Source organism: Ovis canadensis, chromosome 1 (assembly GCF_042477335.2).
Source record: "Ovis canadensis isolate MfBH-ARS-UI-01 breed Bighorn chromosome 1, ARS-UI_OviCan_v2, whole genome shotgun sequence".
Taxonomy (NCBI): domain Eukaryota; kingdom Metazoa; phylum Chordata; class Mammalia; order Artiodactyla; family Bovidae; genus Ovis; species Ovis canadensis.
Genome location: NC_091245.1, coordinates 2,903,916 through 2,925,334, shown reverse-complemented (window position 1 = coordinate 2,925,334; position 21,419 = coordinate 2,903,916). Strand labels below are relative to the sequence as shown.

The following is a 21,419-nucleotide window of genomic DNA, read 5'->3' as shown; positions in this document are numbered from 1 at the left end:
GCCCTTGGTTTGGAAACCGCACGCCCCAGGCTGGGACTCGGACTCCCTGCCTTTTAAGTGAAATCACACAGGTGGTCTCTGGACTTGACGAAGCTCGGGTTCTTTTCGTCTTTTCATAGGAAGAATTCAGTGAGAGACAAAAGTTCTAGGTAAGAAAGTGAATTTATTTAGAGAGACACACACCGCACAGGCAGAGTGTGAGCCACCTCTGAAGGCAAGAGGCCCTGAAATACGAGGTGGGCAAGTTATGGGCTGGGCGATTTCATAGGCTGATGAGTGGGAGGATTATTCAGGCTATTTGGGGGGACGAGGCGGGGATTTCCAGCAACGGGGTCACCGCCCACTCTTTGGCCTTACATGGCCATGATGCCTACGTCTCGGCATCACTTAGCATATGTTGATGTGAGTTTGGGTGGACTCCAGGAGTTGGTGATGGACAGGGAGGCCCGGCGTGCTGCAATTCATGGGGTCGCAAAGAGTCGGACACGACTGAGCGACTGAATGCATCACAATGAGTGTACAATGATGCTCAAGGCCTTCAGGAAGTCAAATCTCCCATCATCTTGGACCTACATGACTCTAACCAGCTTTCGTCATGCCCTATGGATATGGATATCCTTTCAAATATTGTGCCCTGCTCCCTGCCTGCCTATTTCAGTTTCAGGATGAACAGCCCCCTGGCCTGGGCGGCCAGCGGCTCCACCTGGCTAAGCTGCCTGAACCTCTCACTGCCCAGCAAGCGTCCTGGGCGCCCACTGTGGGAGGAGCAAAGCAAGAGCCTGGGGCATCTTTCTATCCCCGAAGTTTACCTCCTTGATGGATTGTACTGAACTGATGACTTATCTTCATCTTCTCAGAAGATATTATAATCACTGGAACAGAGTCATTTCCTATCCCTCAAAATTCAACACAGATGTGAAATCATGTGTGTAGCCCTCCACTGTATTAATTTACCAACAACTAATAGAGTCATGAGGCAAAAGAAATCTGTAGAAATTTCACCAAACCAAAACCAAGAAAAAGGAGCCTTTCTTAATCTATAACCAGTTCCTTTGGTTCTTATACCTATACAGACAGATTATGTCTGACTGCTTAGGCATGAGGGCGATCTGTAATGAAATGAAAATGAGCACCATTAGGTGGGCACTCAGTTATGACTGATGGAGCATTAAAGTAACCGCAGACAATTAGAAAGAATGGCAAACGTTCTAATGCAGCTGCAGGAAAGAGGAACTGGGAAACAACAGTGGTCAAATCTGGGTCGCTTGGTTGATGATCTGAATTAACAGGGGCACCTGTAGCAAAAACCGATTCACACTTTGGGAAACCCGGCCACCACGAGCACCCAATGCAGAGAGGTGAACAAGACACAGAATCGACTACAAACTGAATAAGACACAAACCAGGAGCCTCTGGGCTCCTGAACCTGGTTAGGTTTCAGTCATCTGGAGAATTCTATACAATTCTCAGATTACCTAAGAAGAAACAACACTGGACGGAGAGCTAGCATTTCCACCAAAAAAGCCAAGAGACAATAAAATACCTTAAAACAGCCGAGTGAAATACAAGTCGCCTACAGTTCTGCTGCTGCTGCTGCTAAGTCACTTCAGTCGTGTCCGACTCTGTGTGACCCCACAGACGGCAGCCCGCCAGGCTCCCCCGTCCCTGGGATTCTCCAGGCAAGAACACTGGAGTGGGTTGCCATTTCCTTCTCCAATGCATGAAAGTGAAAAGTGAAAGTGAAGTCGCTCAGTCGCGTCTGACCCCTAGCGAGCCCATGGACTGCAGCCCACCACGCTCCTCCGTCCATGGGATTTTCCAGGCAAGAGCACTGGAGTGGGGTGCCACTGCCTTCTCCACACCTACAGTTCTATACCCTGCTAAACTGTCATTCAAGAAGAAGAAAAGGACATTTTTCTGACAAACAGAAACTCAGAAAGTTTACCACAAACAAACTCCTGTTGAAATAACCATTAATGGTTTATTTCAGAAAGTCCCTTCCAGAGTGGAAGAGTGTGATGCTAGGAGCAAGGGCAAGGAAATGCACCACTAACCGTGTAAGTGCATACAGATAAGGACTGGCTACTGAGACGACGCCAAGCGCCACAGAGTCACGAAGGTCACTTTCGCTATGCATCATCCCGTTTCCTCAAACCTTGGCTGCAGTGCCACTGTGTGTGTTTCAACATCACTGTCTAAAATACCTAGTGGGTTTCCTCTTAAAAGACAATGAAAATCCTCAACATAAACAAGTTTCCCCTCTTCACTTTTTTGAATAATTCCCTGGTGGTTCAGTGGTTAAAAAAAACCCACCTGCCAATGCAGGAGACACAGCTTCAATCCCTGGGTCAGGAAGATCTCCTGGAGAAGGAAATGGCAATCCACTCCAGTATTTTTGGGTGGGAAATCCCACTGACAGAGGAGCATGGCAGGCTATTGTCCATAGAGGTCACAAAAAGTCAGACATGACTAAAGCAACTTAGCAAGCTGGTGAGCAGGACTTAAAAATATGCATTTCTGTGCTCTCCTTCTCTCTGATGAAGCATCATCTGTACTTTGCTCTGATTTCTGTATCTTTACTCATCTAGCCCTTGTTAATGAAATAAGAATTAACTATAGCTACCTCTGAAACTGCACTGAGTCCCAAAGCGCTCCACACACGGTCTGGCTTCTTCTCCTCACAAAGAGGAGGCAACCAGTGAGACATGGCCCAGCCCAAGTAACTCTTTACAACACTCTTTGCAGAAGCAGAGTTTGGTAGCACTGAGAACACAGTAATAGCTCATCAACCCAACTTTTAAACACAAGAAGCTACAAGAACATGACTGACAGCAATCAATATGGTGTTCCACTTGACACTGTATTTGCATATTGGAGAGCCCTTCTCCGAAATCAGCTATACTTGTGCAAAAGCAGCTCTTTGTGAGACATAATCAACAAAAGATTGCTTATCCTCTGCTACATTCGGAAATTAGTACAAAGTAACCAGCTCTTGGAAAGGGATAAACCACTTTACGCAAAGACTTTTTGCAAATGCTCTCTATTAATGCAAATATTATGTTTGTCTTTTATTTGAATGCAAACAGCATCTGCCTTGCACAGTCAATGCCACCGCTCTGTAGTTTGTGCTGAGCAACTCAAGTGTGTTCCAGCTGCTTTTTAGAGCTTGAAGCAGATTTCCAGAGAGCCAGCGTCACAAAAGGAAGGGCAGGGAAGAGAGCAGGAAGCCAGTGAGTGGGGTACGGTTCCTGAGGCTCTTGCAGAGGCTTCTTCGCTTTTTAGGCAAGAGAGGAACAAATCCAAGAGCGAATTCCAGAACTTGCTTCTGGAGCAGTTGGGCTTTCTGTGTGGGATTTTCTTTTTTAATGGTTCCAAGGAAAAATTAGGATTGCCTTTTATAAATTCTTTTGTTGGGAAAATACACTCAGAAGAGAAACGCGTGTTGGAAAGGAGACACTGGGTGGCATGAGGCTGCTATCAGAGCGCGGAGCGCAGGAACAAGGCTGCTCCCCTTGAGAGCTCTGCCCTCACCCCACCGCGTCCTCCGTCTGCGATGAGAGTGCCGACGTGGGAGGCTCCTGGCCAACACCGCCATCCTAAGATCACTGGATCCCTCTGCTGTCTCTGCCACAGAATCGAGAGCTCCCAACAGGGACGAAATGTGTCTGGAGTTTTCTTCCTGGGGAAGTTTTAGGTTTTAAACTTAAAACTTAAACCAGCAAACACCTTGACAGTGTTTCTTTTTAAATCCATGCCCTTAAATCAATGACCAGTTCAGTACTGGTAGAAGCTGGGTGGATGGATGGGTGGACGGGTATGTGGATGAAATAAATCACGCTCTAAATGAGGAAACAGATAATATGAGAAAACTGGCCTGAGACTCTTCAGATTCCAAATACATTCGGCCTCCAGATCTCCACCCAATCAAGAGTTCTTGGAAACAGTGGGATCTCAAAACACTGACAATACTAATACCGTTCCATCTGTACAGAATGCAGACATAGCACCAATCAGACACATTAGATGGAAATCTCCATGGAGTGGGCTGGAGAGGAAAGGGGGAGAGCCTTGGTACTTTCAGAGGCCTCTCAAAATGAACATCTGCTCTCATACAAGCTTGCCGTTAAAACTCCAGAATGTCTCTTTGGACAGATAACTCTAGACCTTGTAACAATCCCTTTAATGGTCAATTTCATTATTAATTACATTTTGAATTGACTAATTTCCCCAGATAACTGCTGGACGTCTTCTGCTGCTCACCCCTCCGCCAGATTCATATAGGAAGAGATTTGGCTTGGACAAAATACACTCAGAACATCAGTATTTGAAGGACGGATAAACGTGACTTCTCCAAAAAACACAAGGTGCAACTTAAGATGAGATAGGTCATTTGAGTCTCAGCCTAGTCCCAACCCACTCCAGTATTCCTGCCTGGAGAATCCCAAGGGCAGAGGAGCCTGGCGGGCTACATACAGCCCATAGGGTCGCAGAGTTGGATACGACTGAAGCCACTTAGCACGCAACCTAAATGACAACCAGAAAAAAGCTGAAGCTGTGGAGAGAAGAAATCAGCCTTAAAATGCCTGTGTTAGGGTCCATCCAGTTCAGTTCAGTTCAGTCGCTCAGTCGTGTCCGACTCTTTGCGACCTCATGGAACCGCAGCACGCCAGGCCTCCCTGTCCATCACCAACTCCCGGAGTTTACCGAAACCCGTGTCCATCAAGACGGTGATGCCATCCAACCATCTCATCCACTGTCGTCCCCTTCTCCTCCTGCCTTCAATCTTCCCCAGCATCAGGGTCTTTTCCAATGAGTCAGCTCAAGGGTTTATGAAAGAACAGGAAGTTGAACTCAGGAAAAGTGAAAGGAAATTATAAAGAGTAAACATTAATAAAACAGAAAAGAGATACAAATAACTTAGGATTAACTAAACAAACACACACATGGGTTCTGTGAAAAGCCTAATAGAATAGAAAAAGCTCTGGTAAGACCACCGGAAGGATCTAGGCTGTCACGGCCGGGGCCGGGGGCGTCACTGGCGTCCGTCTGGGAGGCTCCAGGTGTTGCTGTTGTTTAGCCACTAAGTCGTGTCTGACTCTCTTATGACCCCCAGCCCGCCAGGCTCCTCTGTCCGTGGGACTTCCCAGGCAAGAATGCTGGAGTGGGTTGCCATTTCCCTCTCCAGGATTGAACCCGAGTGTCCCGCACTGGCAGGCGGGTTCTTCACTGCTGAGCCGCCAGGAAAGCCGGGAGAGATTCCAGACTGCTCACTATCCTATAATGTGCAGGACAGCACCGCAAACAAAGAGTCAGGTGGCCCCAAAGAACAAGAGTCTCACAATGAGGAAACTCTGCTACAGCTCTTACGGATATGAAAAAGGTAAGCCAGGAGGACCTTAAAACAATCTCCATGCAAATACCGATAAAATCTAACAGCTGCTTGAAAACTACAACTTACCAAAACTGGCATCAGAAGAAATAAAGGACCTCAATAGTCCAGTTACTCTGAAAGAAATAAGATCTGTAATTTAAAACGTCCCCAGGAAGAAAACTCCAGACACAGATGACCTCACCTGAAAGTTCTATCAAGCTTTCAGTTAAGAAAACTTCCAATCTGACACAAAGCCCTTCAGAGAGTATAAAGAAAGGAAACAATTCTCGACTTTTTTCATGAGACAGCATGACCCTGATATGAAAAATCGGCAGGAAAAAATTTTACGTGTTAAACTTATTCACTGAGGCAAAAGCAAAAATCATAAACTATTAGCAAACCAAATCCAGTAGCATACAGAAAGGATACTATATCTTGGTCACTGTGAGTTCAGTTCAGAAATGAAAGGTGGGTTTTAATTATTTTTTAATCAGTATAATTAACCACATTAACAAAATAAAATGTATATCATCTCAATAGAGAGAAAAGAAGCACTTGATAGTTCTGCATACATTCACGAGGAAATTAACAAAAACTAACCTCATATGAAACCAGAAACAGAAAGCCACAACAGCGATGTGATGATGGGTTCTTACCAAAACCAACCCGCCAGCAAGACCCACCGCAACATCGTATCGTCAGTGACACAGAGGAAGTTCTCTGAGGCCCGGAGCCAGGGAGCCTGACACTACTCAAGCAGTGCCAGGGCTCCTGGCCAACGCACCGAGGCAGGAAAAAGACAGACAGACACAAAGAATGGAAAAGAAAAACACAACTGCCACTGCTTGCAATCACCATGTAGAAAACTACAAAGAATTTCCAGATGCAGTCGTACTGGAATGCAGCAAGGTCAACCAAAGGCCCCGGGGGCTCAGTGGTAAAGAAGTCTCGCCCGCAGTGCCGGAGAGGTGGGAAACGTGGGTTCACTCCCGGGGGCGGGAAGATCCCCTGGAGAAGGAAACAGCAATTCACTCCAACACGCTTGCCAGGAAGATGCTATGGATGTAGAAGGCTGGAGGGCTAAAGTCCATGAGGACACAAAGAGCTGGACACGACTGAGCAGGCATGCAGCAGCGCCGCAGGAAAAGCGGAGGTTGCTAATGGGCACCAACCAGCCAGGGGCACATCTCACAAGGGGCGTGCCCCGCCTCGGCGCGAAACAAGGGAGCAAGGCTGAAGGGCACGGGAGGCCGAGCAGCCTGGTCACTGCTGCGGGTCCGGCCCCTCCCCCTACACCCCCGGGCCTCCCCTGAGTCCTTCACTCCTGCTAATCCACTGAAAACGCTCTTGCCAGCGCAATCTTCCTGAAACAGCATCTGGGACACCCTTTGACCACAACCCAGGGCGCATACATTTCTAGGTGGAGAGCCCAGGTCCCGAGGTCCCAGCGCTCGGCACACCCAGCAGAGGTGCAGGGGGCCCAGCTGATAATGCGGGGGCCGCGTGAGGACACCCCCAATCCTCCCGTGCAAGAGGAAGATTTCCGGGCCTGCTCTGACACACCGAAGCAACTGGACAGCCTGTCTCCAGCGCTGCGCTGGCCTCTGTTTGATCGGCTGGTGTCTTGGGCGAGGAGGAGTGTGAGGCCCTCTCAGTGGGTGGGGGCCCTCTCTCAGTGGAGGTCCGATGTCCACCCAGAGATGCTCTGGAATCCTCTATACTCCAGGAAAGGCTCCCCTGGGCAGGGTGACCCTCAGCCCCAACCCCCAGGTGGTCCTGTGAGGCCGGTGGACCTACTGTGCAGGATGGGGAGCCAGGGACAGGAGTCAAGAAGGGAAGGCCCCACCCACATGGCTCACAAGGAACCGCTGAGGGTGCATTCTTGGTGGGCACGGGAGAGGAGAGCCTTCGGGGTCAGCACGTCTAGGGGGGCTTGGAGGGCGTCAACCCATGCCCATGGGTTGGAGGTCCTCCCCCCACATGCAGGGGGGGGGCTGACACTGCACGAGCTCTGTGCCTGAGATGGGACCGGGGAGCTGGGACCTGGCCTGGGTCACTGGCCCCCGGCTGGGCACCACCTCCAGGCTGCCGGCTCCCCCGTGCTGCCCAGGGCCCCGAGGAGGGCCGGGTGCGGGCGAGATGGCGGTGCACAGCCCAGGAAGGAGGAGGTCTCGCTTCACTGATCTAAACGGGGAAGCCAGTGGCGGCATGGAGGAGGGGAGTCAACCCAGCGGGGCCTGCGGTCGCTCCAGTGCTGTGCTCACCTGTCTGACTCTTTGTGACCCCATGGCTGTCGCCCTCCAGGCTCCTCTGTCCGTGGAGTTTTCCAGGCAAGAATGCTGGAGTAGGTTGCCATTTCCTTCTCCAGGGGATCTTCCTGACGTAGGGATTGGACCCACATCTCCTGCGTTGGCAGGTGGCTTCCCCCTGGGAAGCCCCTTTAGCAAGGGGAGCTAGGGCTCCCTTTTCCCATCTGCCCAGCTGAGCTTCCTGCAGGGCTCCCTGGGACTCCGGGGAAGAAAGCAGGACGCCCTGGTGTAGCTGCCTCTGTCCATTCAGCTAAAACTCTGGAGCCTCGCTGAAGGATACATCAGGTGTAGGTTTTAAATGTAAGCACTGCTGCTGCTGCTACTGCTAAGTCGCTGCAGTCGTGTCCGACTCTGTGCGACCCCAGAGATGGCAGCCCACCAGGCTCCCCTGTCCCTGGGATTCTCCAAGCAAGAACAGGCATCACCAAATGTGATTTTCACTTGTGAGGGCACTGAGAGAGCGTGGGGGCAGGAAATGGGTTTCCTTGGGCTGGTTTTCCACTGTTTACAAGGAATGTGGGCGCATGGGGCTCTGTGGAGGTCACTCAGCAGCCTGGATGCTCTGTCCTGGCCAGAGAGACGTGGTGTCCGCTGCACTGTGCGATGGCCAACCACACATGACTCACTGAGAACATTCCCTCTGGGTGATGAAGGCTCTCCATCCATGCAGTCCACAAAGGACCCTCTCACCGGGCGGTTCTACACGCCCACTCCGGGCCCCGCAGAGGAGGTGGGTGCTGGGGCCACAGGGCAGCGAGAATAAAGCACCATTTCCCAGGAGGACCCCTGGGTCTCTTTGCAGGCACCTCTGTCTCCACTCATTTCCCCCAGAGACGAGGTGCAGTTTCCAGGCCAGGCAGGATCTGTCTCCTAGGAAGGCTGTGCCATGCTTTTCCACCCAGGGTGGCAGTGTCCACGTGGGGGCCCGGGGTCTGCCGTCACCCTCGGAGCAGGGGGAGGGGAGGGGTTGGCCACACCTGCCCTGTCCTCCCTTCCTGGGGATGAGACACTGATCAGGACACCCCCTGTGCTGTTCACGTCAGCCCGCTTCTCTTTTGTCCATACACTGGAAGCTGGCTCAGAACATTCCAGGCTCAGGAAACGCCTCTCCCTCCACACGGCAGGCCAGAGGCCAAACATGGATGCTAGGGCCCAGGCCACTGAGGCAGGCAGGGGCTCGGGGCCTGGCAGCTGAGTCTCTGCTGAAGCTGAGGGCTGGGAGTGAGTCCTGGACCCCCTGGTCCCCCGGCCTGGGGTCACCCAAGGTCAGCCTGTGCACCAACACACAGCTCCCTGACCCCAGGTGACAAGAGGCCCTCTGCACAAGGTGTGCTGACCCCCAAGGTCAAGCACACCTCTCAGGAAAGGAAAAAAAAAAATCACAGTTTCTAACAAGACTCCTTCATAAAAGGAACTGTGAACTGCTTCCTTTCCAAACGTGATTTCTCAGCAAATACAACTGACTTTCTTATCAGGAAATCACTCTGAGACCAACAATGGGTGTGGTTTCAGAGAGAAAATCACTCCTCCGAGAAGCCAAGGGCTCACACTCAGAAACAGGCTTTCCAAAAACAAAAACCTCAGTGTCTGCCCCCAGCCCACAAAGCCGGCCAGGCCTCTCAGCTCTCCCGGGTGCCATCATGGTGGCGCTGAGACCAAGGACAGTCCCAGGGGGCAAGAGAACGCTGACTGGACAGCCACCTGCTTCTGGGTTTTTGCCCCCATCTGGAAAAGTGTCCCTCTCTTGCTGGAGGCGCCCAGACCCCTCCAGCTGGGAGCTGGACTCCCCAGGGAAGGTGATCATGTCTGCAGGGTACTGTGTTCCAACGGTCCCGCCAGGGGCATCTGGCCACACCTCAGCCCAGCACAGCCGCAGACTCCAGAGCACAGCCATCAGCAGAGGTGACCTGACCCCTCAGGACGCCGTGGAGACAGCTACAATCTCTAACTGTTCCAGGAAGGGCTTCACACATGCCGACGGCTATAGAGAGAATTGTACACTCACAAAACTAACCACGAGCCGGAAATGTCAAACCACAGCTCCGCAGCACTCACTTCCTCAGGAGAGTACGGGGAGGGTATGAGTGTCCAAGTGGACCATGAGGGCTGTCACACGAAAGGGCCTGTGCACCAGCAGCCCTCTGCCTCCATGTGGCTGCAGCAGGGCTGCAGGGAGGAGACCCTGGGGAGGAGGCGGATGGCGGCCCCTCCCTCCCCAGAGCCTCTGCCTCTGGGCACTGGCCTCCTGCACTGTCCGTGCGGAGGACCAGGGGCCGGGCTAGGTCAGCTGGTCACTTTTTTTTCTCAACGTCTGCTGCTCATGGTTTCCAGCTTGTGGACTTTTAGAGAGTAACTCCTCATGTTACTAATGCATAGTCTTTCGGATGCCATCTCACCAAAGAACAAAGGTGTTCTCCTAAAAAGACAAAGATCATCAAGCGTTTAAAAAAAGCTGTACACCAAACTATGAGCTACGCGTCAACTGCATACATAACTCGGCGTTTTCTTTCCTGTCTAAATGAAATCGAAGGTTTAGCACAGTAATCATGAACAATCTACTCGACGGTCATTTTTAACTTTACTTAACTTCACTCGTTCCCTCTCCATCTGAGGCACGAATGGGTGCTGGGTGGAGGTGGCCGGGTCAGGCCACTGACCGCCCACAGCAAGCCTGAGCCTCTCAGGGACGGGCAAGGAGCCTCAGACAAGCCAAGAGATCAGAGAGAAGATTGGAAGAGGTTTAGAATTTCTTGGGTTAAATGTGATTCTGGAAAGATGCTGAGTCAACATGCTTGTATGTCAAGCATGAAGATATTCATCAGAAAAGTGAACACATTTCTGTCCTCGAGTCTGAGTTATCGCAAAGAGGAATCAACATACTTCATCGTGCTGACGTTTACCAAGTGTTCCACAAACACACACGCCTCATCTCCGAACCGCCTGGGGGACGGCCCCTCCCCAGCAGCCAGAAGCACCTGGAGGCCTCGGGAGAGCAGGGGCCCCAGGTGGATGGCAGGGCCAGCCGACCGCCCGGTCTCCTGTTGGAGGCGAGGACCCTCTCGAGGCTGTGACAGAAAAGGGAATAGGATTTCCCAGGAGCCGCGTCACCCGGGGCAGAAGGCAGAACTTCCCTTTGCTCTTTCATCCCCATCAGCCAAGCATAGATCAGAAAAACCTGGGGAAAATGAGCAGCTCTGGGAGGAAACCATCGTCCGGCTTCGAGCAGAGAGGCCAACTGGGAGCCCCCTTTGGGGCCGAAGGGCGGAAGGCCCAGAGCCGCCCCGGCAGCTGGACGTGAACTCTGCAGCCTGGAAGGAGGGAGGGCACTGGCTGGGGGGCCGAGGGTCAGCTCCTCCCGCGGCCGAGCTTAGAGCAGCCCCATCCTTCCTGTGGACAGCGTCACTGAGAAGCACCCCGACGTGCATATCTGCACTTAGCCCACCAATGGATGAAAGGCACCCACGTGTCCTCGCCGCCCACCCAGCCACCAGAAGGGCTCCAACAGCGTCGGCAGCACCGGGCAGCCTCTGAGTGACCCCCTGGGACTGGGGGGCCTCCCGGCCCAGCAGGGCGGCGGCAGGAAGTGCCGAGTCCCCGGGCCCAGTACGCTCAGGCGCTGCCAGCTCAGGCGGGGTTCGGTCTCACCCGAGGCCCCGGCCACGGGATGCCTGCCCCAGGCCCACCTGCCTCGCCAGCCCCACCAGCCCCCGTGTGTTCAGAAGCTGAGCTGGACAGAGGCTGGACACAGGAAGATGACTCTGAGCTGGGAGCACCCCTCCCCAGACATGGTGACAGTGTGCACACCCACGCCACGTGCAAGGATGAGCCGGTGGCCACGGGCCCGGGGCGCGTCCTGCTGCCTCAGCCATGGCTCAGCAGGACCTGCCAAGGCCTCCCGGGCGCCCACTCCCCGAACCTACTCTCTCCCCTCAAATGGGGAGCTGACACAAAACAGAACAGGAGACTCTGAGCGGACGAGCTCGTTGCGCAGGGCGGCCCTCGAGCCCAGGGCCCTCCAGAGCCTGGACACCCCAGGGCCACCCGGGGAGCCCTGCCCAGCGGCGACACTGACTGTCAGCTGCCGTGAAGCCTCGCCGGGGCGCCTGTGCCAACCTTCGCTACCTGGACCACGTCAGGACCTGTGGGAACTCTGACGGCAGCACGGTGGTGACGGGGAGGGGCGTGCTCAGCCAGTCGGGGGACAGGGCCGTGGCCCCCTCGTGGCAAGCTGGAAAGGGAAGGGCGAGCTGACCAAGCACAAAAAAGAGAATCAGGAAACGCTGCAGCGGAGTGCAGAGACAAAGAAAAGTAGGAAAAGGCTTCCAAGTGAGAACTGAGAGGAAGCACACAGTTGCTGGGGTAAGAAAGTGAACAGGCGCACCTTAATTAGGGGTTTGATAGCTCCTGGGAATTGGACCAAGCTCCTTGTCCCCAACAAGTAAGTTTTGCACACACTCAAAACCTTTCTAATGTGCTATGCATGCAGAGAGGGAACGGCCTGCATCCTTAAATCACGGAAACAGTCACTCAACACGCGAAAGTTAGCCAGCCGGCGGACAGGCCACCATGGAGGGATTACCTGGGAGGCGCCCGGCGGCTCACGGTTCAGACCCATACGTGTAGACTTGGAAAAACTGAATACAGAGTAAATCACATACGACAGTCTGGCTTTTCGTAAAGAAAATGCAAAGGGACACTTCTTCACTGTGAAAGAAAAAAAAAAACAGCAACACTGAATATCTGGATTAACACTAGTTCAGTTCAGTTCAGTCACTCAGTTGTGACCCCATGGACCGCAGCATGCCAGGCTTCCCTGTTCATCACCAACTCCTGGAGCTTGCTCAAACTCATGTCCATCGAGTCGGTGATGCCATCCAATCATCTCGTCCTCTGTCGTCGCCTTCTCCTGCCTTCAGTCTTTCCCAGCATCAGGGTCTTTTCCAATGAGTCAGCTCTTCACATCAGGTGGCCAAAGTATTGGAGCTTCAGCTTCAGCATCAGTCCTTCCAATGAATATTCAGGACTGATTTCAGGATTAACACTAACTAGACCCAAACTGGAAAAGACCCTGATGCTGGTAAAGATTGAAGGCAGGAGGAGAAGAAGGCGGTAAAAGATGAGATGGTCGGATGGCATCACTGACTCAACAAACATGAACTTGCGCAAACTCTGGGAGAGAGTGTAGGACAGAGGAACCTGGCGTGCTGCAGTGTACGGGGGTCGCAGGGTCAGACACAACTCAGTGAGTGAACAGCAGCAGGCCTGAGTTAGTTACACTGCTCAAAAAATTCTTGCAGAACTTAACCCTACGAAGACACACAGCTCTCTACTCGCTCATGAAACTATCTGCAGGAAATGAAAGATGCAGAACTCATCCTAGGAGGAAACTGATGTTGAGCGTTTCGCTTTCAGAGGGCCAGAAAAACTGCAGCTGCCTTGGGAGTCACCCACATTTCACAAGCTGCTGAGTGTCCAACGTGGTCACTTTCCGAGTGGCCAGAACACTTCAGGGGACTGAAGAACAGAAAGTGGCACTGAATTGGGGGTGACCATCCCCAAGGCCAACCGCTTCCATCCCTAACAGTGAGTCTTCCCGACTTTCAGGCAGAGGCTGCTGTTGGCCCTGTTTCATAGACGTGAGCCTGGGTGGCCGAGCCTGGCGACATCGAGCGACCGAGGGCCAGGGCCCCCACTCCCAGCCTCCCCCAGGATGCCCGGCTCCCTGTACAGAGTTGCAATGGGTGTGTGCCCCACAGTTAAACTACCAGTGGAGGAAGGGCCCTCTGTACGGTACCCAGGGCCTGCAGAACGTTCTGGAGTTTTTGTCTGGGGAGAGAAGGGGATAATGCCAGGATAGTCAGCAAGACCAGCAACACCACTCTCAATGAAAATTCACAACAAGGTGCCAAACTCCAACACACCGTGCCCAGGAACGACCAAAAACCACAGTTAAAGAAATCAACAAGGAAACTCGCTTCCCTCTGTGAGACTCAATTCACTTGGCCATTTTCCCATGGACATTCAATTAAAACCAACTGTGGGAAAAGAGGATCGTGGTCAGAAGGCTGCAGAGCCCACCGAGGCAATGAAGAAAGTGTTTCTTGTAACAGCCGGAAAAGCCCTTTAGCGTTTGCATTCGACACGAGCAAGCGGATCGTCGGGAGCCCTAAGAGGGGGCCGTGCCGTCACCGTCAATCAGACGTGACTTCAATAAACAGCTCTGATACGACACCAAACACAAGTGACAGAAGAAAACCACCTCATCAGAATCGAAACCCTTTGTGCCTCTAAGGACACCCGTCAGAATATGAAAAAGCAACCCGCAGAAAAGGGACGGGACACTTGCAAATCATTTATCTGACAAATAATTGCAGGTAGAATATACGACGAACTCTTACTTCTCAACAGCAAAAAGGCAAATAGCCCAACTTAAAAAAAGAAAAAAAGGCAGGGGACTGAAACAGACGTTTCTCCAAAGAGGATATACAAGTGGCCAATAAGCTCATGAAAAAACACTAAGCATCATTAGTCGTCAGGGAAACTCAAATCAAAACTACAGTGGGACACCACCTAACACCTACTAGGAAGGCTGCAGTCAGAAAGTCAGGCAAGAGCCAGTGCTGGAGACGAAGTGGAGAAACCAGGGGCCTCGCACATGGCTGGCAGGAACGGAAGGCGGTGGAGACCAGTGTGGCGGCCTCCCAAACAGGTAAACAAGGCTACCACCTGATCAAGCAATTCCACTCCTAGGCATATCCCCACCACAGCTGAGAACAAATACCCCACAAAAACCTGGACAAGCACTCCCTGTACCTGGAGCAACGGGAAAGGGGTGGGAAGTGACGCAGGCTGCAGCGTGGGGACCTGGAACTCGCGGATGCTGGAAGCCGGACACAGAAAGACCGCCCACTGCTACTCCATGGAAAGAAACACCCAGCACAGACACCTGGGTAGAGGTGCCCGGGGCTGCCCAGGGCTTGGGCGCAAGTGGCGGGAATGCTAACAGGCAGAGGACTGACAGCTGCATGGCCCGAGGGCACGGGAGCTTAGCTCAACAGAGCTGAGGCCGAACACCAGGAAGTCAAGGTCCCCGCTCCATCCCTGCTAGTCGGGCTTTCTGCCCTGGGAGCCTCCCCCTTTGTCAAGGTTCACCCAGCGGCCCGGGACCCCACGCAAGGAGGCCAGATGGGCACTGGGGGGAGAAGCTGGCCCCTGGGCTCCACGCTGCCCATCACAGAGCCTGCAGCCGGTGCGTCCCTGCCTCCAAAAGGGAGCCCTGAGCTGCCAGTGACACGCTGCAGGCACCAGGTACGAGCAGGGAAGTCCCACCTGGCGACACCCGACAGGCCAGGACAACCAGCCAGTTTCTTCAACAAACACACTGCAAGGAAAGAGACCGCATGTGGACCCCAATTAACACTTATCTGAAAAACACCCAGGGGGAAAAAAAATCTTTTCAGATAATCAAGGATTTTTAAAAGTGACTTTCGATGGCCTTTAAGCATCAGTGTTTCACCCGGGATAATGGTATGGTGACCACGGGCCACCATAAAGAGTCCTGATCTCTGAGGACAGACGTATGACAGCTGGGGCCAGACAGAGGAGCAACGGGCGAGCAGGCCTGGCCTTGGACGGGGTCTGGAGGCCACGGGGCGGCCGCCTGGCCACTCGGGGTCCTGTTCTGCCTTTGTAGACGCTGGAGAGTTTATGTAACAGAAAAGAGAAGGATGCCCGACAGAAGGGTTGGACCTGGAGCTGGCGGCTCCTCCGCTGCTTCCTGGCCGATGCTGACGGGCTGCTGGAGGCTGCTCAGAAGCAAACCTGGGCTCCGGGTCTGGACCAGCCACACTCTCTAAGCTGGTCCAGAGAGAAACTTCCGAAGACAGGCCTTCGGGGGCACCCACATTCCTTGCCTTCCCTGGAGCACGCTTCCGGTCATGGCCGAAGCAGGCAGAACCGGGTAAGCCAGGCACGCCTGGGCCCACCACCCTCTGAGGTCAGAGCAGGATGTGCTGGTGGTAAAGCCAGGCAGCGGGGCAGGGTCGGTGCTCCCAGACGCGGCTGGAGCTGGGAGCGGCCGGGAATGTGGACGTCAGCTACGGTCTAAAGGACGAGAGCAATACCAGTAACCTTTACACTCAAAATGAGAACCTCGTGGGCCTGCTTCAGACAGAACTAACTGAGCCAAACCAGGAAACCAGCAGTGCCCCGGCCTTGCCTCAGCCGGCCCCTGTCTGGGGGGGCTTCCTTGCAGGCAGAGGGCACAGCTGCCAGGCAACGCACGGGGGCAGAACGTCCACCCAGGCCTGCTGGACAAGGCTCAGCACTCCCAGGGTGGCAAGGTAGGGGCTCCGGTTGCCCATGGTCCCGCAGGCTCCCAGGGCCGTGGGGACCGTCCCCTCCGCCGGGTGCAGACGGGCGGGGAACGGCCATAGCCCCTCCTTTTTAAAATTTTTGTTTTCTGTTGGAGCGCAGCTAATTTGCAGCATCGTGCTCCTTTCAGGGGACAGCAGAGCAATCCAGTCATACACGTGACAGCCCTTTTGAATTAAGCCGTTCTTACGAGAGATCTTTTCAAAGAGAGCCAACTTCCGACAATATTTTCCCTGGGTCGTCAGCATTCCCAGAACTGTGACTCTGTCCGCGGGCTGCGAGGTGGTGGGGAGGGGACAGGGAAGAGCAGAGAGCGCCTGGGTCACTGCGGCGGGGAAGGGCCGGTGGGGGTTGGGGGGCCGCCCCGGCAGTCCTGGGCCAGCATCCCCGAGCAAAACCTCGCTGGCTGCTGCTTTCTTCACATGTGGTTTGACTGACGCAAATCAAGAGGCAAGCGGGTGATTCACGATGGTCCGGGCCCAGGGCACACGCAGACGGGGCGGGTGCAAGCCTGCTGAGTCACTGGGAAATGTCCCCCTTTCCAGGAGGCGCTGCCGGGTCAAACTTGCACGTGGACGCGTGCACTCAGCCGCTGAGAGTGTGATGGTGAGGCCGGCACCGCACACAGGGAGGATCGCAGAGCAGATGCAGGGAGGCGTGCAGTGGGGCAGCCTCCGGAAGCCTGGACCGGCCCTGCTGCGCATGTGCCCAAGTGCAGGGCACTCCAGGCCGGGGGCAATGGGCCCTCTTACACCAGCTCCCTGGTCTGACTTCCCAGCACCACCACTCCCCCCGGGGGGGTGAGGAGATGAGGGGAGGGTGAGGAGGCAAGATGGAAAGCCAGGACCCTGCCTTCCAGGAGGCTCAGCGGTAAAGAATCTGCCTGCCGCGCAGGAGATGCAGGAGACGAGGGTTCGATCCCTGGGTCAGGAAGATCCCCTGGAGGAGGAAATGGCAACCCGAGCGAGTATTCTTGCCTGGAAAATCCCATGGACAGAGGAGCCTGGAGGGTTACAGCCCATGGGGTCGCAAAGAGTCGGACACAACTGAGCAACTAAGCCACCACCCCTGGGGAGGTGAAAAGACGGTGCCCCAGAAACTCAGTGCCAAGTGCCCCCTCGAGGGGCTGTGTGAGGGGCACGGGGGACGCAGCCCCGGGTCTTGCCTCAGTTGGGGGGTGTCCCAGAGGAGCTGAGGCTTGAGGAGGGAGCCGCAGCCTGGCAGGTGAGGGGTGGGCAGGCTGCTTTCAGGCAGAGAGGGAAGAGGGGGGGCAGGAGGCTCAGAGAGGGGGGATGGGAGGCCCACAAGGGGACGGGGCTGGGGGACCGCTCGCAGGCATGGGGGTGCCCTCCTCCAGGGGTGGGGAGAACCAGAGAAGGACCCGACACAGGAAACACCCAGCCCGATGATGCTGGGAAGACCACGCTGGGAACAAGGACACGGCCCTGACCGGCGGCAGACGGAGCCGGTCCCGCCGAGAAGGGGAGGCCTGACCCCCAGCACCGGAGAGCGGACAACGTACAAGATGCCTGTGAGCCGGGCGTCTGCACTGCTGACGGGTCTACCGGCCCCCTCGTGCCCTCTTCCCGGGCAGGGCCGTCAGACCGCAGCTCCGCTCACCAGACCGGGTGGGACAGGTGCCGTGGGGGTCGGCAGGTTCCGCCTGCACCGCCCTCGCAGGGGCCCTCATGGACCCCCAGCCGGCCTGGCCAGGCCCCCTAGGGCCGTGGGCGAGTCAGTCGCTCACTCCTGTCCGACTCTGTGCGCCCCGATGGACCGCGGCCCGCCAGGCTCCTCTGTCCCTGGGATTCTCCAGGCGAGAACACTGGAGTGGGGTGCCGCGTCCTTCTCCAGGGCCCCGGGAGCCTCCCCCAGAGCGGGGCAGGAACGCTGGGGGAGGTGGGGGCTGCCGGCTCCGTGCACGCGGCCCGGCGAGCGGTCTGAGCAGCCAGGCCGGGGGAGGACAGAGCGGGCGGGGGCTGCCGCCGTCGTCACTCTCGGACCTCTTTCACAGAACGCCCCCCAAGACCCCAACCCCACCCCAACCCCTGCGCAAACACCCAGATGCACCCCCGGGCGCTGGGGACGCGTCCAGGAGTCGGGGGCCTCCCAGGCTCTCCGTCTGCCTCCGCGGACGCCCTGGGACGCACCTGGCCAGGAAGGTGTTCTGGGACCGTCTCCTTCCTCGCTGCCCCTCGCCGGGCACAGCGGGGGCCACACGCTTGCGGAGGAGGAACAGAAGCCGCCAGAGCGGCCTCCGCAGGGCGGTTCCTCTCGCTTCCCCCAGAGGCACGGCCGTTTCTCTCCCGTTTCCTGTGTCTTACTTCACAGGGGTGGGGCCAAGGCTGGGAGGGGAGGTGGGCAGTGGGGGCGCAGGGTGGGGCCGGGCACGGGTGGGGGCATAGGGCCACTCCCTCCAGGGCATGGGCAGCCTAGCAGAGACGCTGACATCTCCGGCACAACCGCGACCCACCTTGAGCCTGCCACACACCCAAAGACAGGTTTCTCAACGTCCTTGATGAAATTTTAGGAAACAGTCCACAGCAGAGACCTCTGTTTTTGGGGTGCTTCTGCATGCTACCGGGCCTGTCTGGGCACCTTAAAAGCCGCCCCCGCCCCCCGGTCCCGGGGCACACAGCCCCCTGCTCCAGGCCCCCCACTCCCACCAGCACTTGGCCTGCGGACTGAAGGCCGGTTGGTTCTCCTACAGCGAGGCCACCGGCCCCCCTACGGTCTGCGGTGACTCCAAGAGCCCAGGTTCTCCGGGCTGGGAGATACATCAGACAACTCTTCTCCCCAAGACGTGGTGCCACCCGCGCCCGGCTCCCCACCGGCCAGGCCCACCTGGAGGCTGCGGGGCTCCTGAGAAACGGTGTGTGCTCGCCACGGGCTTCAGACCGTCACATCTTCAAATGGGAAGAAAGAAACACAGACCACGAGAGAGGGTCAGGGCCCAGCAACGGTGTGGCCCAGTTATCTCTGAGGGAGCTCCCGCAGAGAGGGGGTGTCCCCCAAAAAGAGGTGCCTCTGCTACCAGGGGCATTGTAGAAATACTGACCACCTCACTTGCAAAGAAAAAAAGGACTCCAGTGCAGTGACGTGTCTGGACCTTGTGTCCTAATAACATGCCAGGCTTGCTGCAACCTGCCTCCTCAGACAGTTCTGGACCTCTCTGCAAAGCTGGCTTCCCTGCCTGTAGATGCGCACGCAGCATCCTTTCTCTTTAGCCAGAGAAGGCCGTCGTCAGGGGTCACTGCAGGCGCCAGACGGGACGGGCGGGGCAGGTGCAAGGCGGGGAGGTGCTCAGGGCAGCCTCAGCACAGCAGCGGCCCCCCAGGGCCTCCTCCAGACCCCAGAGCACAGGTCTCCGGACACTTTCACTCAAAACCAGCCTTTACCTGCAGAAACGAAGTCATGATTTCAGTCCTTCGAGACCCAGGCCTGAGATTTGTGCCCGCGGAGATGAAGACACAGAGCAACTGACTGATTATTAATGATCCAGGGAACAGACTGTCTACACTGCACCAAGGTGCACGTTTATACTCACACCCGCCCCAAAGCCTTAGGATAAACGTGAACTGGCTCTCATTATGCCCACCTTACAGATTAGGGAAGTCGAGGCTGCAAGAAACTAGATATGCACCTGCTATCTAAACAGCAAAGCTGGGGTTCGGTCCTGGTCTTGTGACTCCAAAGCCAGTCCTGGCAGAACCTGGATCCCCTCCCCACATGGAGCTCAGACGGGGCTGGTCCAGCCAAAGGCCGGGAGAGGCAGGCAGTGGAGGAGTGAGCCTCAAACAGACACAGCAGCAGTGAAGCCGCGAACCTACCAACGGAGGCCTCCGGCGAGCAGGTGACCCTGGGACCCGAAACCGCCCGGGCTGCGCGGAGAGACGGGAAAGCAGGGAAGGGAATGAGCGTCTCCCCCTCGGGGCAGACGCGCTCTGGACCGCGCAGAGCCGGCTGCCTGAGTGACCGGAGGGTGGCCTCCAGGGAGAGAGGGCGCGTGCCGGCCGGGCGACGGGCCGCTCCACGCCTTCTGGAGGATGGCTGACAAGCGTCTTGCTGAGGCCAAGAGCCGTGAGATTCTGCGTTTCCCTCCCCATGCCCCAGAGTCCCTGGAGATGGTTTCCACGTGGGGAGGGTGCAGTCCCTGCTTGTGAGTGTCTCCTTGTTATAGGAACCCAGAGAGGGGAGGACTCTGAAACCCCCCCAACCTAGAGCACCTCGTCTCCAAGAGCTCTGGGATTCCAGGCTTGTCAGCGGCTTGAACGGTGATCAAAGTTCTGACACACCTGAGACACGCCCGGCTCTGCTTTGTCAGCCCTGGAAGATGTGTTGGTCACCTGGAAATTCTTCCTTCACATTCTCCCGTTTGTAACCCCGCCAACGGCCCTCGAGGCAGGGACAGGGGCAGAGGTCAGCGTGCCGCGTCCCTCTGCGATGCTCAGCCAAAGGAAGCCAGCCTCGGACCCAAACACTTTTGCCCCAAGTCCCCCGCAGGTGAACGTCCCCCCAGGGATGTGGAGCAGCACAGAGCTGCTTCTGGGTATGGCCTGGGTGCGATGACTGAGTCCAGCCCGCTGCCTGCCCCCCAGCAGCTCCGACTCAGCACCAGCTCACAGCAGCGCAGAGGGCGGGAGGAGATCACCCTGCGAGGGGTCACACAAGAGCCTTCCGCCGGGACCCGGAGCCCCTGCTGACCCAGAGACACCCCCCAAGGTGCCCACTGTTACCAGTGACTACAGAGTCCTCCACGTGTTGTCCCTGTGTGTATCTGTGCACACGTACGTGTGTGTGTGTCTCTCTCTCTTTAGTTGCTAAGTCATGTCCGACTCTTGGGACCCCATAGACTGTAGCCCACCAGGCTCCTCTGTCCATGAGATTCTCCAGGCAAGAACAGTGGAGTGGGTAGCCTTTCTCTTCTCCAGCGGATCTTCCCGGCCCAGGAATTGATCCGGGGTCTCCTGCATTGCAGGCGGATTCTTAACCAGCTGAGCTCCCAGGGACACAGCATTAGTGACGAGTGAACCAGCAGTGACATGCCATTGTTAACTGAAGCCTGTACTCTGCTCAGGTTCCTCTGTTTTCCCCCAACACCCTTCTGCCATCCCAGGACCCCGCCCAGGACTTCAAGTGGCGTTCAGTCATCACGTCCCCCCAGGTCCCAGGATGCTCCTTGTTGCTGGCGGCCTTGGCGGTTGAGGAGGATGAGCCAGGTGGTCTGTCGAGCCCCTTGGTGGGGTGGCCTGGATGGGGGCTGTGTGCTCAGCAGGAAGACCATGGAGGTGAGAGCCTTCTCCTGCCATCACACCACGGGTGGATACGATCACAGTGACAGAATGTAAATAGAAACGCTGAGCGTG

The 21,419-nt window shown here is 55.8% G+C and overlaps 1 protein-coding gene across 10 annotated transcripts in view; it reads right to left on the bottom strand.

The window, feature by feature from the left end:
* Positions 1-21,419, bottom strand: part of HDAC4 (histone deacetylase 4) — a 299,426-nt gene that overhangs the window by 160,862 nt on the left and 117,145 nt on the right. The window contains exon 1 of one of the 10 annotated variants that reach the window (XM_069583601.1): positions 18,204-18,351. The exons of the other annotated variants lie outside the window; for them this stretch is intronic. The gene's annotated coding sequence lies outside the window, so the exon portion shown is untranslated. Of the gene's footprint in view, positions 1-18,203; positions 18,352-21,419 lie in introns of those variants that run through there. 10 annotated transcript variants of the gene reach the window in all.